General features: G+C 35.9%; 1 protein-coding gene across 5 annotated transcripts in view; it reads right to left on the minus strand.

Annotated features, from left to right (window-relative positions):
• Positions 1-13851, minus strand: part of LOC118198806 (endothelial cell-selective adhesion molecule-like) — an 847091-nt gene that overhangs the window by 535354 nt on the left and 297886 nt on the right. For 2 of the 5 annotated variants that reach the window (XM_085817474.1, XM_085817475.1), the window contains one exon: positions 12175-12372. The exons of the other annotated variants lie outside the window; for them this stretch is intronic. The gene's annotated coding sequence lies outside the window, so the exon portion shown is untranslated. The remainder of the gene's footprint in view (positions 1-12174; positions 12373-13851) is intronic. 5 annotated transcript variants of the gene reach the window in all.

The raw sequence follows: 13851 nt of genomic DNA on the forward strand, positions 1-13851 counted from the left end.
GATGTGTGCTAACGTAACTGCGAATTATTTTTACAATGTTTTTATTAACTCTTTCTGCTATGTTAGCCTGTGGTCTATACGGAACCATTTTGATATGGCGTATGCCAAGTCCATTGCATATGTTTTCAAATATTTGACTAATGAATTGTTTTCCGTTATCGCTAATGACTTTTATCGGTGCACCGTATTTTAAAATGTATCTGTGTAAGAATGCATCTGCGACTGTTTTGGCTGACGCGCGTTTAAGTGGAACAATTTCTATCCATTTTGAAAAATGATCTACTATTACTAAAAGAAAACGATTTTTATTTAACTCGCTCTGGGGGAAGGGACCAAGGAGATCTATGCCTAACATTTCATTCGGAAATGTAGCGCGAATGCTATTTAAGTACCCGGCCGGGCTGTAATTAATATCATTTATTAACTGACATTGATTGCAGGACCTGGCATACGCCGTTACTATTTTGTATAATTGCGGGAAATATACCGCCTCGCGTACCCTTTTTATAGTCTTTCTGACCCCGAGGTGGCCCGCTGTTTTTTCTTCGTGCAACTCCTTCAAAATGCTTAATCGAAGCGAGGCTGGGATGACTGGCTTATACTCAAGATTTTCGTTTGTTGTTTTCGTATAGAATAATAAATTATCTATTATTTCATAGTTTTTTGCTCTATTTTTTATCGCATCGATATCTGTATGCTCAAAGCTTTCGGGGTCTTTCAAATAAGCATAGATATTTCCAAATTCAGGATCAGCTTTCAGTTCAGTAATAACCGTATCTCTAGAATCTAAATTTTTGAAGTCAACACAGCGCATTTAAGTTCATTTCCTTCGTCATCCAGTTTTATACGAGAAAGTGCGTCAGCTACATTGTTTTCCTTACCCGGTTTATATTTTATTGTGATATTATATTCTTGGAGTTTTAAAGCCCATCTTATTAACCTGGGCGTTAGGGTTTTTCCCGAGTAAAGTCTACCAACAGCCGCATGATCCGAAAAGACTGTTACTGGCGATTTGCCGAAATAAACTCGAAATTTGTGTACAGCCATTAATACGGCTAATGTTTCTCTTTCTGTAGCTGTATAATTCCTTTGTGTCTGATTCAACGTTTTACTAAAAAATGCCAGTGGATGGTTATTTTGCATAAGAACCGCTCCCACCGCATAGTCTGACGCATCTGCCGCAATTTCCAGGTTTTCGTCCCCCTCAGGGAATTTTAAAACAGGGGCATTAATAAGCGCTTCTTTTAATCTTTCAAAAGCTGTGTTAGCTTCCGCTGTCCACGTAAACTTACTTTTTTTTCTTTTGATTACTAAGAGTGGTTCAACAATATTAGCGAAATCTTTTATGAAAGATCGATACTAAGAACATAACCCAAGGAAAGAAGAAAGTTTCTTGGCGGTGTTGGGCGGTGGGAAATTCTTAATAGCTTTTATTTTTGAATCTTGCGTTTCTATACCCTTTTGCGAAATTTTATAACCGAGATATTTAAGTTCTTTAGTTGCGAACTTGCATTTTGAGGCGTTAATTGTAAGACCGGCCTCTTTTAATAATTTAAAAACTTGTTCGAGGTCATTAATGTGTTGTTCCAACGTACTACTCGTTATAATTATATCATCTAGATAAATTAAAGTTGATTTTCCTAGGACAGGCTTTAGAACAATGTCCATAGCTCTCTGGAATGTTGATGGGGCCCCACACAACCCAAAGGGCATGCGTAAAAATGCATAAGTGCCCGATTTTGTTATAAACCGGTTTTGTGTATATCTTCGGGTCTCATAGCTATTTGATAGTAGCTAGATGTTAAGTCCAAAGTAGACATATATCTTGTCGATTTGATCTGTCTAATGATCTCGTCTATAACCGGCAAAGGATAAACTGGAAATTTAGTAATGCTATTTAGTTTTCTGTAATCAATAGCAAACCTCCAAGCCCTTTTATCCGAAGGAGGAAACTCGTTCTTTTTCCTACATAGTACGACTGGACTCGCGTACTCACTATTTATGGGCGTTATTATTTTATTCTTTAACATCTCCTGAATATGTTCTTTGATGATTAGGTCTTTTTGTTTATCATAACGATACGGTTTAGTCCTACAAGGTTTTTCGGCATTTAATTGAATCTTATGAGTCACGATTTGGCAGTTTCCTGGTTTTTCTGGAAACAAATGAGAAAAATTACTCACCACTTGCTGTATTGCTTTACTATCCTGGTCATTCAGATGGCTAAGGTCCACTTCAGGTGTCTCTACAGGTTCCACCACCCTCTGGTCCATCTCCAACACCACGGAACTATCTTGAAAATTTAATTTGGCCCTCGCGGCCCTTAAAAAGTCCATACCTAAAATAAAAGAGTGTTGTAGGTCTTTCACCACAAAAATTAATACTTTGATATTTTCCTCTTTTACCTGATGTTTATGATATTTCCCGATGCAGTGACATGTTTTTCCTTGCGCTGCTACAATTTCCGTATTTAGGGTTTTAAATAGTCGTATCCTATAAAAATTCTTTTTGAAGAACTTTTCACTCATAAAATTTTCTACTGCTCCTGTATCTAAGAGGGCTTCTACTGGTACATCGCCAACCAGGACTTGTATAATTGGTAGCTGTGAGTTTTTTACGATGACCGTGTTTAAATGTCTATTTGAGGGTTTTTTTAAAACTTCCGGGGTCTGGACCCTCCCTTTCACAGGCCCCTCTAGTCGTTTAAAGCTTTCCTTTCAATCTGTGTCTTCCGGGTACGCGGATGTTTATTTTCAAATTTTCTTTTTGGGCCTTGACCTTCGAGTTTCGATGCGTTAGCTTGATAGTTCTTTCCCCCATACGAGCGATTTCCATTTCTGGTTTCCTCCTTCCTTCGGGTACTTTGAGAATATGTTTCCCCTCTCGCTTTTTCCGCGATTCTGCGATTTTGAAACTTCACCGCCAATTCGAAGAGTTCCTGCAATGTTCTTGGGTTTCTAATTTCAAAGTAGTCTTGGACAGCGGGTAACAATCTTGGTAATATTATTTCAATAATCTCCGTATCGGGTTTTTTCCCATACAGCATATCCGTTAGCTTGATTTTTCGTAAAATAAAGTCCGTCAATTGTGCTGTATCCCGTTGATAGAAACTATATAGCTCAGCTTCCAGCCGTGCGCGATCTTTCACTATGGGGAAGGCCTTTATTAACGATTTTTTGAAATTTTCAAATGTATATGTCGGGCTTCCAAATTCACCTAGTAGAAATTTTCCTATGTTTTTCCACCATAGCGCGGCCTGTCCTCTTAGTGCTGATGTGGCGATGGCAACTTTTTGTCTTTCAGGCACAGGGTAGAGCTGAAAGTGGTTTTCTAGACTTTCGAGAAATACCGCCACCGAATTTTTTCCGTCGAAATAGACGTTTGGCTTGATTGATGCTCTCAAAGTCTGGACCAGGTATCCAAATCCTTCTAACTGTCATTTCTTGGTGTTGTCCAGCGGCTTCCATCCAATTTTCGGCCATTTCAGTTCGATAAGTGTTCGAGCGCCAATATAACGTTGCGTGCCTCTAACTTGCACGCAACCAAGAGGTGACTGTGAAAGCTTGTATAAAAGATAGAGCCTTGTGAAGGGTTTAAGTCCCTTTTTATTCAACGTAATAAATTACAATTGCGTCCTCTTGACGCTTACGGACTGTGCCAACTTGGCAGTCAAATAAAAATAATAACCTGAAAAGAAAGTAAAGACAAGATTCTAACTACGAGGCTCTCTAAAATAACTAACTCACCGTGTTTTACAATACTGCTGCTAATTCAGCAGACTTGAAGCTCACTGGAACAATTACCACTACTTCCCGCCAAGCACATAGGCCGCAACGCGGGGTTCTTCAATTCTCGCTAACTACCTCCACGCTCGCTAAGTAAGAATCTCACACCGAACTCGTTTCCTTCTATTTAAATCAGAATACTTCCGCTGATAATTTGAATGCTTGCGCGTTCTACTAAGATTTACATATTCTGGCATTGGCAGTTCCAGGGGAAAGTAAGGCTTGACAGGAAAGATAGTTTAAACTTAAAATAAATGTTAGTTAAAATAAATATAAACCCTACAATTCATTCACATGTTTATTGCTCTCTTATGGCTTATTCTTCAGAATGCTCAGGAGACTTTTTTTCCAGTACTGATAAAGTTAAAAAAAGTCCCTTTGCTTTTGTAAAGAACATTTTTTCACTTAAAAAACGATCATAGTAATCTTGTCGTCATTCTATTTTGCAGTTGATTTTTATTTTATTTAAAAATATTTTTATTTTTAGAAATGTTTGGTTTCTTTACAAGTGCACCTTCCGAGTTATTTTTTCTTTTATAAACAAAATTTGTTTTTATGCCTTGGAAGATACTAGTTCACATCCCACAATTAAATTTTTAGAGAATATGTAACATCCCATGCCGGTGTGATTTTATATATATATCAGCTAGATTAAGAGAACATAGAGATTACGCTTCAAAGGGCACAAATCTTAGGTCAGAAAGGAAGAAATGTCTCCAAATAATTTTTTTTTTATTATTTTTTTTTTTTATTTCCGGTAAATTTATCCAATTTATTCGTCTACTCGGAATCATACTCTAAGGCTGCCTATGTTCATTAAAATTTTTCAACTTAAACTAGTGATATTATTCCTTGCTGATTTTTTTGCATGTTTTGAGTGTTGGCTCACAGGTTTGGTTCCTTTGACTTTTTCTGACTTGATAAATACCATAACATTCTTTATTAAAATGATGTATTTCCAACAGAGTGTACATATTTTTTGTTTCGCAATAGAGTGTATTATAGAGTACATTGCCTTGCAACAGAATGCTTTATAAAGTCTATACAAAATTCCTACAAGATTAAAGTCAGTTATCCACTTCACCGTCCTTCAAAAAGCCAAGTGGAGGCCGGAAGTTCAATCCCGATTTTCATTCTTAACAGTTATTTTATGTTGATGTAGCTTTTCTGTCGCTTTTGCTCTCAACTCACACTTTCTTGCCAGAATGTAAATTGTCTAGGGCGCGTGTATTCAAATGAGGTAAAAAGAATTTAGTGTTTACGGAAAGATTTTGAAAGGTAAAATCAGAGCCTACTCTGCCTGCCTGAAGGCTACGTTGCTATCTTTAATTTTATAGCGACTAGATTTTATTGACGCTGAAGTATTACAGCCATTACGCATGTTTAAGCCGACTTTTCGGGTCAGAGTCAGCTTGCGCGGTAAACCTCCTGTGCAGCTGTTAGCCTAACTTAACTTCATTACTTTTAAGTTACTTTTGAGTCATTACTTTTTAATTTAAGCCAAAAATATTGACTTGTGAGTGAATCTTATTTGAGTTAATAAGGGGTTCTTTATACCCTTCTCCTAACTTTTCAGTATTTTAACCCCTTCGCGCCGACTGTCACGTATACGTGCCAGCAACGAACACACTTACCTACCGGCCCACACGCAGGCGTGCCAGAGGATTGTTCCGTTCTCTACCGACTGTTACGTATTTGTGCCAGTACTTTGGAACGTTTTTCAAACTATAATTTCTGCCACAAGATGGCACTGTATGTCCATATGGTTTCAGATACATGTAAATTAGACCTTCTACTCGAAATGAGAGAAGCATGACTCACATACATGTGTTTTTGATTATATAAACAAACGTGGAAATAAATGTTTCCGAATGGCGTGATTTATGACGTCTCTTTAAATCGCACTTTATTCGCACGTGGTAGTTGTTTACTGTAAGTAGAGAAGTTTTATTTGCTCTAAAGCGTTGGGTATTTTGGTTTGCAGTTCAGTTTTTAGAAAATAATTAGATCTTGTTAGACGTGAATTCTTTGTTTTTACCGTTGCTATGTCGAAGCGTCGAAAATGTTTAACAGAGCATGAAATAGCAGAAATGATGCAAAATATTTCAGATATTCATTCTGAAATTCTGATATTCTGATATTGATTCTGAAAGATTAACTGAAAGACATTTTCCAAAACTTTGTTCAGAAGAGACTAATAAGAAAATGAGACGACGATGCTTCGTTTGTTCACATTCTCGGAAAAATCCTCCAAAACGGCAAATGAGTTATTACGAGTTCAAGGAATGTAACGTAGGACTGTGCGTAGATCCCTGTTTTCAAATTTTTCATACGAAAAGAGAATTTTAGGTAATATATTTAGTTTTCAGATGTATAATGTTAAAATTCATAAAATGGTGAGTAATTAAAATAAAATGTATAAAATATGCATTTAAACAAGAAATAAGGTAATTAAAGTATATATATAAAAATATTTATAAAGCATAAGCCGTTTAAATACTCTATAGAGCATTATTAAACAATGCGTTGATACTTCGGAAATTTCATGGATTTAGGCTTAGTAGCAAAAAAGCCCCCGGCCCTGGAGAGACGCTCGCATAAGACACTGCCGGCCTCAGCGATAAGCGCGCGTTTTCGCTACCCGGCTCGAAGGGGACGATAGAGTATTTCTATAAAACTAACATCAATCTAAGGTAGTTCGCCTTGAGTTTTTTTCCCTTTCTTCTGCTATAGTAGACAGGGCTACTGAATGAGGTTCTCATAAGTTTCTTCACATTAACGTAAGTAGAGAAGTCTCCTTTAAGCACCTCCCTAAATTATTCTTTCTCACCAGCAGCTAAGCTTAGTGCAGCTTGAGATAATAATCATTCCTAATCTTTTTTTCAGTTACAAGAAAATAAGTTATTCATGTATGCTGCATAAATTGAATCTACTTAGTTTAATAAAACCATGCTATTTTTATATTTTCAGACACTAAAGATGCAAGTTCAGATTTTAAAAGATAATTCATGAGTCCAGTTAAGTTTTTTCCCCTTCACATAGCGAAATTCTTTAAGACTTAGTGATGATTTACTAAATGTTTGACTACAGTTGAGTAAAGTTGAGTTGCTAAAGATGTTTCTAACATCGAACTCAGCGTATGATAACCAAGCATACAAGACGTTATGTACTTACCTTTCTGCGATATTGATACAACCCTCCTATGGAGAGATTGTGATGATATAAGCCGTCAATCATGTGTTTTCTTTTTAGTTGCACTCTGGAGGTTGGGTAACACAGAGTGACGAGTGTCTCTCGAGGGGATGTAAAGTTCCAGGCCACGTTTAACCCTGACGAGTATATAACGTTGGCAAAAACTTTTAAATTGACAAATCTTTCTCGGTGTAAACCGTGCAGTGGTTTAACTTAATTTTAGATTTGATACTTATATATTTCTGTTTACTTAAATTATAATTTCAACTACACCTTTCGCAAAATTCGAGTTCGAGATGTGTAGATTAAGATAATTAGCTAGCGAAACGTATGGTATTCTGTGTAAATCATTATGCACTGTACCCTGCCCTGAAGTTGTGATGAATGGACCAAATTGCTTAGTTAAATAAAGAGATTTACCGTATTTATAAGCTGCATATTTATTTAAGCCCCAAATGATAATTAAATTCCAGCTGAAGAGTTAAACAAAGATAATTTGGACAGTTAACGAACATGTTAGTTTAAAGGCTCTGAACTTGTGATACGAAAAGATTATTTCTCCATTTTCTATTCTGCTTTTTTTTAATTATCACTTGGGTTGTAGTTTTAGTTTTGCATAAATCTAACAACAACACATACAAATAAAAATTTCCAATTAATGATATTCTGAAATGTACCTGATTTTAAATTTTGTTTTTGTGTACTTATTTCAATTTGAGTTAGTTAAATTACGATATATGAAATAAGTTTCCAGTTATGAAAACATATGAAACGAAATCATCGGTAACCAAGAAGATAAATTAAGTAAAACAGAAGATAATAAATTTCAGAAATTATTTTTTAGAAATAAAAAGTTACTCAAATTATTAGTGCTAAAAATAGACTATTTTGCATGTATATAGCGATAAGCGTGAGCGTCAGTGATATGCTTCCGTCTCTTTATTTACTCTAAAACGCATTTTAGCTAGAATTTTGTGCAGGAATAAGTGTTATTAGGGGAAATATTGGCTTAAAACATTCGGATGTTTTTTCTTTAGAGGGAAGGAATCTTGGACAAAATTTCTATCTTGTAAATTTATTTTAGAAAAGCGAAAATATTAACCGAAAGAAGACAAGATTTCGTAGAGAAACTATGAACACTGAAAAGAGAAATAGAATCATCCTATTCTTTTATACGGGTAATTTTATTTTATCGTTTTCCATACTTGAGAGTGTTAAAGAAAATTATACAATCATGAAGGAAATTGCTGCAAAATAAGTAGAAATACTGTATCTAATATTTTGGAAATTTCAGTATTTAATAATTTATTATTGCGTTCACAATACTATTGTAAAACACAAATCCTACAGGACGTCTTAGTTGAGATAGGTTTGGTTTAATTTAATTACTGCAAAGCCTCAATGGCTATCTGCCTAAGTGGAGGAATACGTTCGTGGAGAACATTCTAAGAGAAACTGGCTCTTATACACGTTACACATGGGAAACACTACGAAAACGCCCATGCAGCCAGCTCGTTCGAACCTCTCGGACCGAATTACCAGAGTTCAGCGACGTTAACACTCGACCGCTGGTGGGCCCGTCTTAGTTTAGTAGGTCCCAAGATATGTATAAATGTGGGCAAACATACAAGATAAGCATATAAGGTATTTCTCCCGCCTTCTTGGCATGCCTTCGTGGTGTGGTATTTGCATGCTGGACGCGTATTCCAGAGGTCTGTGGTTCGATTCCCGGCGAAAGCGTTGCATATTTTTAATCTTGCCTGCTTCCAAAACATTACCTAATGCCTATACAAGCAATAGTAATCTGTCAATATGTAACCTGACATATATCTGATGTACTGTCTTATTAGCAAGTGCTGGAAGAGATTGGCTGATTACAATCCTTCAATATGTGCACCTTTGATCAGACACATTTCTACACGGTAATTAAATTCTTCACAAACTCAATGTAGCATGCGCGCTGTGATGGTCTTCAGCCCGTGCTTTATCCGACCACAAATTTCCTCAAGGCACATGGGAATTGGCAGTACATAAAATCGGTTTTTAACAAAACCCCCAAAGAAAGCAATTTAATAGTGTTAAATTTGGCGAACCGGGACGCCAGGGAAGACGGTTCTTGTTTACTGTTGCAGTAAGTCTAATCCAGTGCTGGTGAAGAACACGATTAAAAAGCTCTCATACATTCTTGCAAAAATGGGAGGGCGAGCATCGTCCAGTTTCAAAATGAATTCATCACAACTGGTGTTCAGCTAGGGTAACAACCAGATTTCCAACATGCCTAGAAATGAGTAACTGATCGCAGTTTCTTATTCAAAAAAAAAAAAAAAAAAAAAAAAAAAAAAGGCCATGCACTTTCTTGCGGGATACCACATAGAAAAAGTGCACGAACCACAAATCACTGTACTGAAACCACAGATCTGGACACTTCAAAACGGAGCACACACAAATCCTTTTCCAGTTGCAGCGCTATCCTAGAAACTGACGCTGCGGCTGCGCAGCAAGAATGGCAAGCAAACAGCAGGTAGCACATGAGAAACTTGGATAGTCCCCAATGCTTATGATGTAGATTTTACACTGGTAAGGTAACACATCGATTTATTATTCATTTTTAAACTTGTACCATTCATTTATAAAGATTATGTACTAACATTATGTGAAGTTAAATTTCAAAGTTTAATACTAACATTATCTAAGTGGGAACATTTGATTTTAATTGCTTATTTGATCGCAAATGCAAGATCTGGAAAACGTAATGACTTCTTTGAGAGAGAATGCGATCTTCTAGTATCGGCATGTCAAACTCAAACCTCGCGGCTACTCATGAAAGGGGACAAGTCCCCAAACGCGATTCATGTTAATAGATATTCGTCTGACCTCTCTTCCAAAACTTGCTAGTGCGAGCAACATGTCTTTGGAAATCCGAAAGCTAATTGCTGAAACATTATGCCGTGCACTGAGAAAGAAACAATAGCTGTCTGTCTAGTATCCAGATTTGATTATGTTCCTTCTATTTTTTTCAAAAGCTCCCACACACACCGATCAATGAATTAGGAAGCCAAGATTAATATTTTACTGGACAGCCTTCTGCACGAATAAATGTTGTGATTCGTTTGAGCATCGAGTCTGCATACTTCTGGAGTGCATTTTATGTCCAGAAAATAACAAGCATTGTCTATACAGCTTTTTATATCTTGTGGATTAAATGGAAGAGTTAATGGTGTCGGATGCGTCTTTTCACCATATCCCACACATTTTCTCTATGGTTAGGATCCGGGCTATGCGAGAAAGGTGTTGAAAGTCAGATTAATGTTTAGCGAACCAATTTTGAACACTTCTGGCACGATGTATAGTTGCATTATCGTACACGATGTATCCATTAGGGTCAAAACGTAACATAGCAGTGTGCACTTCATCTGTCATTATATCTAGGTATCAAATGGCTGTTTGTTTACACTCGAGGAACACCAGGGCACCCCTTCAATGCCAGCAGATAATGTCACATATCATAACCCATACACACTGCGAATAAGGCAAAATGGATTCATGGCTTCATGGGGTTCTCGGGTCTAGAGTGATTCATCCGACCATATTACTCGTTTCCAATTCTCAGATGTCCAATGTCTTCTTTCCTGACACCACTGCAAACGAATTCTTGCATGTCGGGCAAAAATGAGTCGTTTTCTCACAGGCACCCGACTATGCAATCCTACAATCTGCATTCTCTGCGCTTGGTTCAAACTGAAATCCGTTGGGCAGAGCCTTGGTTGATGATCAGTTGAGACAGTAGAGTCTCTGTCCTGCTGTACAATTCGTCGGAGACGACGCCCATCACTCTCTTGGAAAACTGTACTCGAACCGCAGTTACGTCTTCTATAGAAGGATTGTGGGTTCTGATTACAACGTTTGAAAACCTTTGATATAGTTGCTTTTGGGAGTACAGTGAGATTTGCTGCCTTCGAAATCGAGGCTCCTGCTAAACGGGGACCAACAATAACCTCCTTTTCAAATGATGAACGATCTGTCATTTCTGCCATTTTACTTCATTCAACGTGAAAAACACTCTTACACCTACCTTACATATAATAGCATTCTATCCACGTTTAACCCACTCATAAAAAAATTTGCATACCTCTTCTCCAGCACGCATTCAAATAAAAATCTCAATGATTTCTAATTCATTGGCCAGTTCATGGGTATTAGGTAAGATTTTATATATTTACTCACTCTTTCATTCACTATATTAATTAAGTAGGGAAATAGTTTTGTGTGTCTTACGGCTCGCACTGATGATTGTTTGGTCCATTCAAGGTATCTACTTTGACACGGCTGCTTTAGGAGTTGTTCACAAATGCTGCATACCATTTGGAAATACGACATATCGGTCTTCATCATTCTGGAAATAGTCACAATGTTCCTCATGCAGTTGAACTTATCATAATGCATATTTCTGTACTCGACTGTATTCATTGTTTTAAAAATATCGTAGGATTTCTAAGACATCCAAAACGCCCATGGAATTTTTAACCGTTTCTTATATCCTAAATTTAAAATTAAGTTTTGTCAGACTTTTCATAGGACATTTGAAAGACGAGGTCAATAATCACTAAGATAAATCAACACTCAGCGTGCAACACACTCATTCATGAGTGTGTTGCACACGTATATTTGAGAGTATGGTAGAGATAAAACATTTTTAATTTCTGAAATCGAAAATCTTACTACCCTTTAGAGAATATAATAAAACAACTGTGGAATAAAAAATTGCTTAGTTATTTATACCTTTAAATTTTACTGATTTGTTTATTATTTGAAATATCTAAATCACTTCATAAAAAGTTTAAAAGCTTGATAACAAGAAATTTGCTGAAATGCAACTGAAGGACATGCACGTGATATATTATAGGTTAATAACAGAAGAATTTAAGTTTAAAAAAGTTGAATATTTTTGTATGTTTCGTTAAATAATTTGAAGTTATCTAAGATTTCAACAACATCGACAAATAATTGTTCAAAAAATTGTTTAACATTCCTAACCAATTTTAGCATCTTATTGAAATAAAATAATATAAAAAAATGAAAGCTGCATGCTGGTAATTATAAAATGTTCCATTTTACAAGTTCGCGAAGCATGTTAAAAATTATAGCTCCTATTTGACACAAAATTGAAAAATGATGTCATGAAGATTTGCTATAAAACCTGAAGCTACTTTGTAAGCAGAGTGTTCTCTTTTCTTTCTGATACTCCGCACCTTTGTGGTTACTCTAACTTATTGTTTCATGCTAAGCTGCCTTTAATCTTCTTGTCTGGTACTTCTGTACCCTCGGTTCATGGAAATGTGCGTGCAGTTCCTGTGCTGGTCATTTATAGCAACACGTCGCCCTAAAGTTGAAGTTCCTGTAAGAAAATTTAAAAAAAAAAAAAAAAAAAAAAAAAAAAAGGTTCTGTGAGAATCCATATAGCGACGAGTGATTCGTGATGAAGCAAAAAAAAAAAAAATAACTTTCTTCTAAACGACAAAGCCGTATATATACGGCTCAGAATATTTTTCCGATAGCTGTAAGAAAGTATATGTGCGGTGCATATCAAAATATGTCAAATCAAGTTAGGCAATATATTAAAAGTACAAAAATGCAGAAGAATAATTACATTAAAATCAAGAAAACAATTTTTTGTCATAATGGTTTTGGGAAATTTGTGCTTTCTTAGCGAAACCACTGGCCGATCAAAGCTTTAAGACGTAAAAGACATTACTAGCTTTTGTTTTGGATTTCCTAAAGTTTTAGACAGCCATTACTTATTTATATCTTTCTCTTCTCTAAAATACCTAAACTGCGCTGTGGGTAATGCAAAACGATGAAACGATAAAACCGCAAAAATTTTTAATTAATTACAAACAATACAACAATTGCTTATAAAAACTGTCAATTCGATATATTGGAATATTTTATTTTGTACCTAGTATTAGACATATTACACCGAAATTCATTAGAATCTCAACCACATGTTATAGTTGAGTTATAGATTTGACGACACAGACACCCCGCAGGTCATTGTCAAACTCCCCAGATCTCCGTTAATGACATTGGCAGTCACAGGTTGTCTAAGAGGATAATGTGGACTGCGACCTATCGATCGATATTACCTATACGTTGACATATACCTATACGTTACCTATACGAATGACAATCATTCCTGACGGATAGCCCACTAAATTATTAAGAAATGCGTGTTTTACTTTTAAATCTCTCAGAGTGCCCATTGATAAATCAAAGAGAAAATTTTATGCTCTGTAACACTATGGAAATCCGTTATAGCCATAGGGAGTGAAAAATTGAAAATGTTATGCATTGACAATATATTTTAATTAAAACTGACAACGTGGTAGTGAAACGTAATTTGTTTGTGAGTTATATAATAGATCCAGAAAAGAATTGACTGTTCTAAGAACATGTCTAACACCATCATGTAAACATTTTGACAATCTGTAATTTTGTTCGAAGAATTTTTTTAATGTAAGGAAATTCTGTTCTTTGCTTGAGAAAAGAGTAGGAGAATATTAAAATGACGATTTTATAGTTTATAGTTCTGCAAAAAAACATCAGACCGTAACTAATTCTGATGTGGATAAAAATATCAGAAAACAGAGAATTTAAGAATTAATGCCACAATCAAGGATGTTTGTCTTCAAAGAAAATCCTGCTCAAATTAAACTCACTAGAGGAAAAACCCAGAAACTGTAAGTCAGAATAAACTTTGGGAAATGTCAAAGAAGATAAAAGAGAAAGAAGAGGATCATTCCTCTTTCCGATTAGTTGCGTTTAAATTGCAGCTAATCAGGAGAAGGAAATCGAAACATCTATCTTTGCAAGCTTT

This window comes from Stegodyphus dumicola, chromosome 5 (assembly GCF_044657685.1).
Source record: "Stegodyphus dumicola isolate Sdum_Otavi_A_Nest chromosome 5, ASM4465768v1".
Taxonomy (NCBI): Eukaryota; Metazoa; Arthropoda; class Arachnida; order Araneae; family Eresidae; genus Stegodyphus; species Stegodyphus dumicola.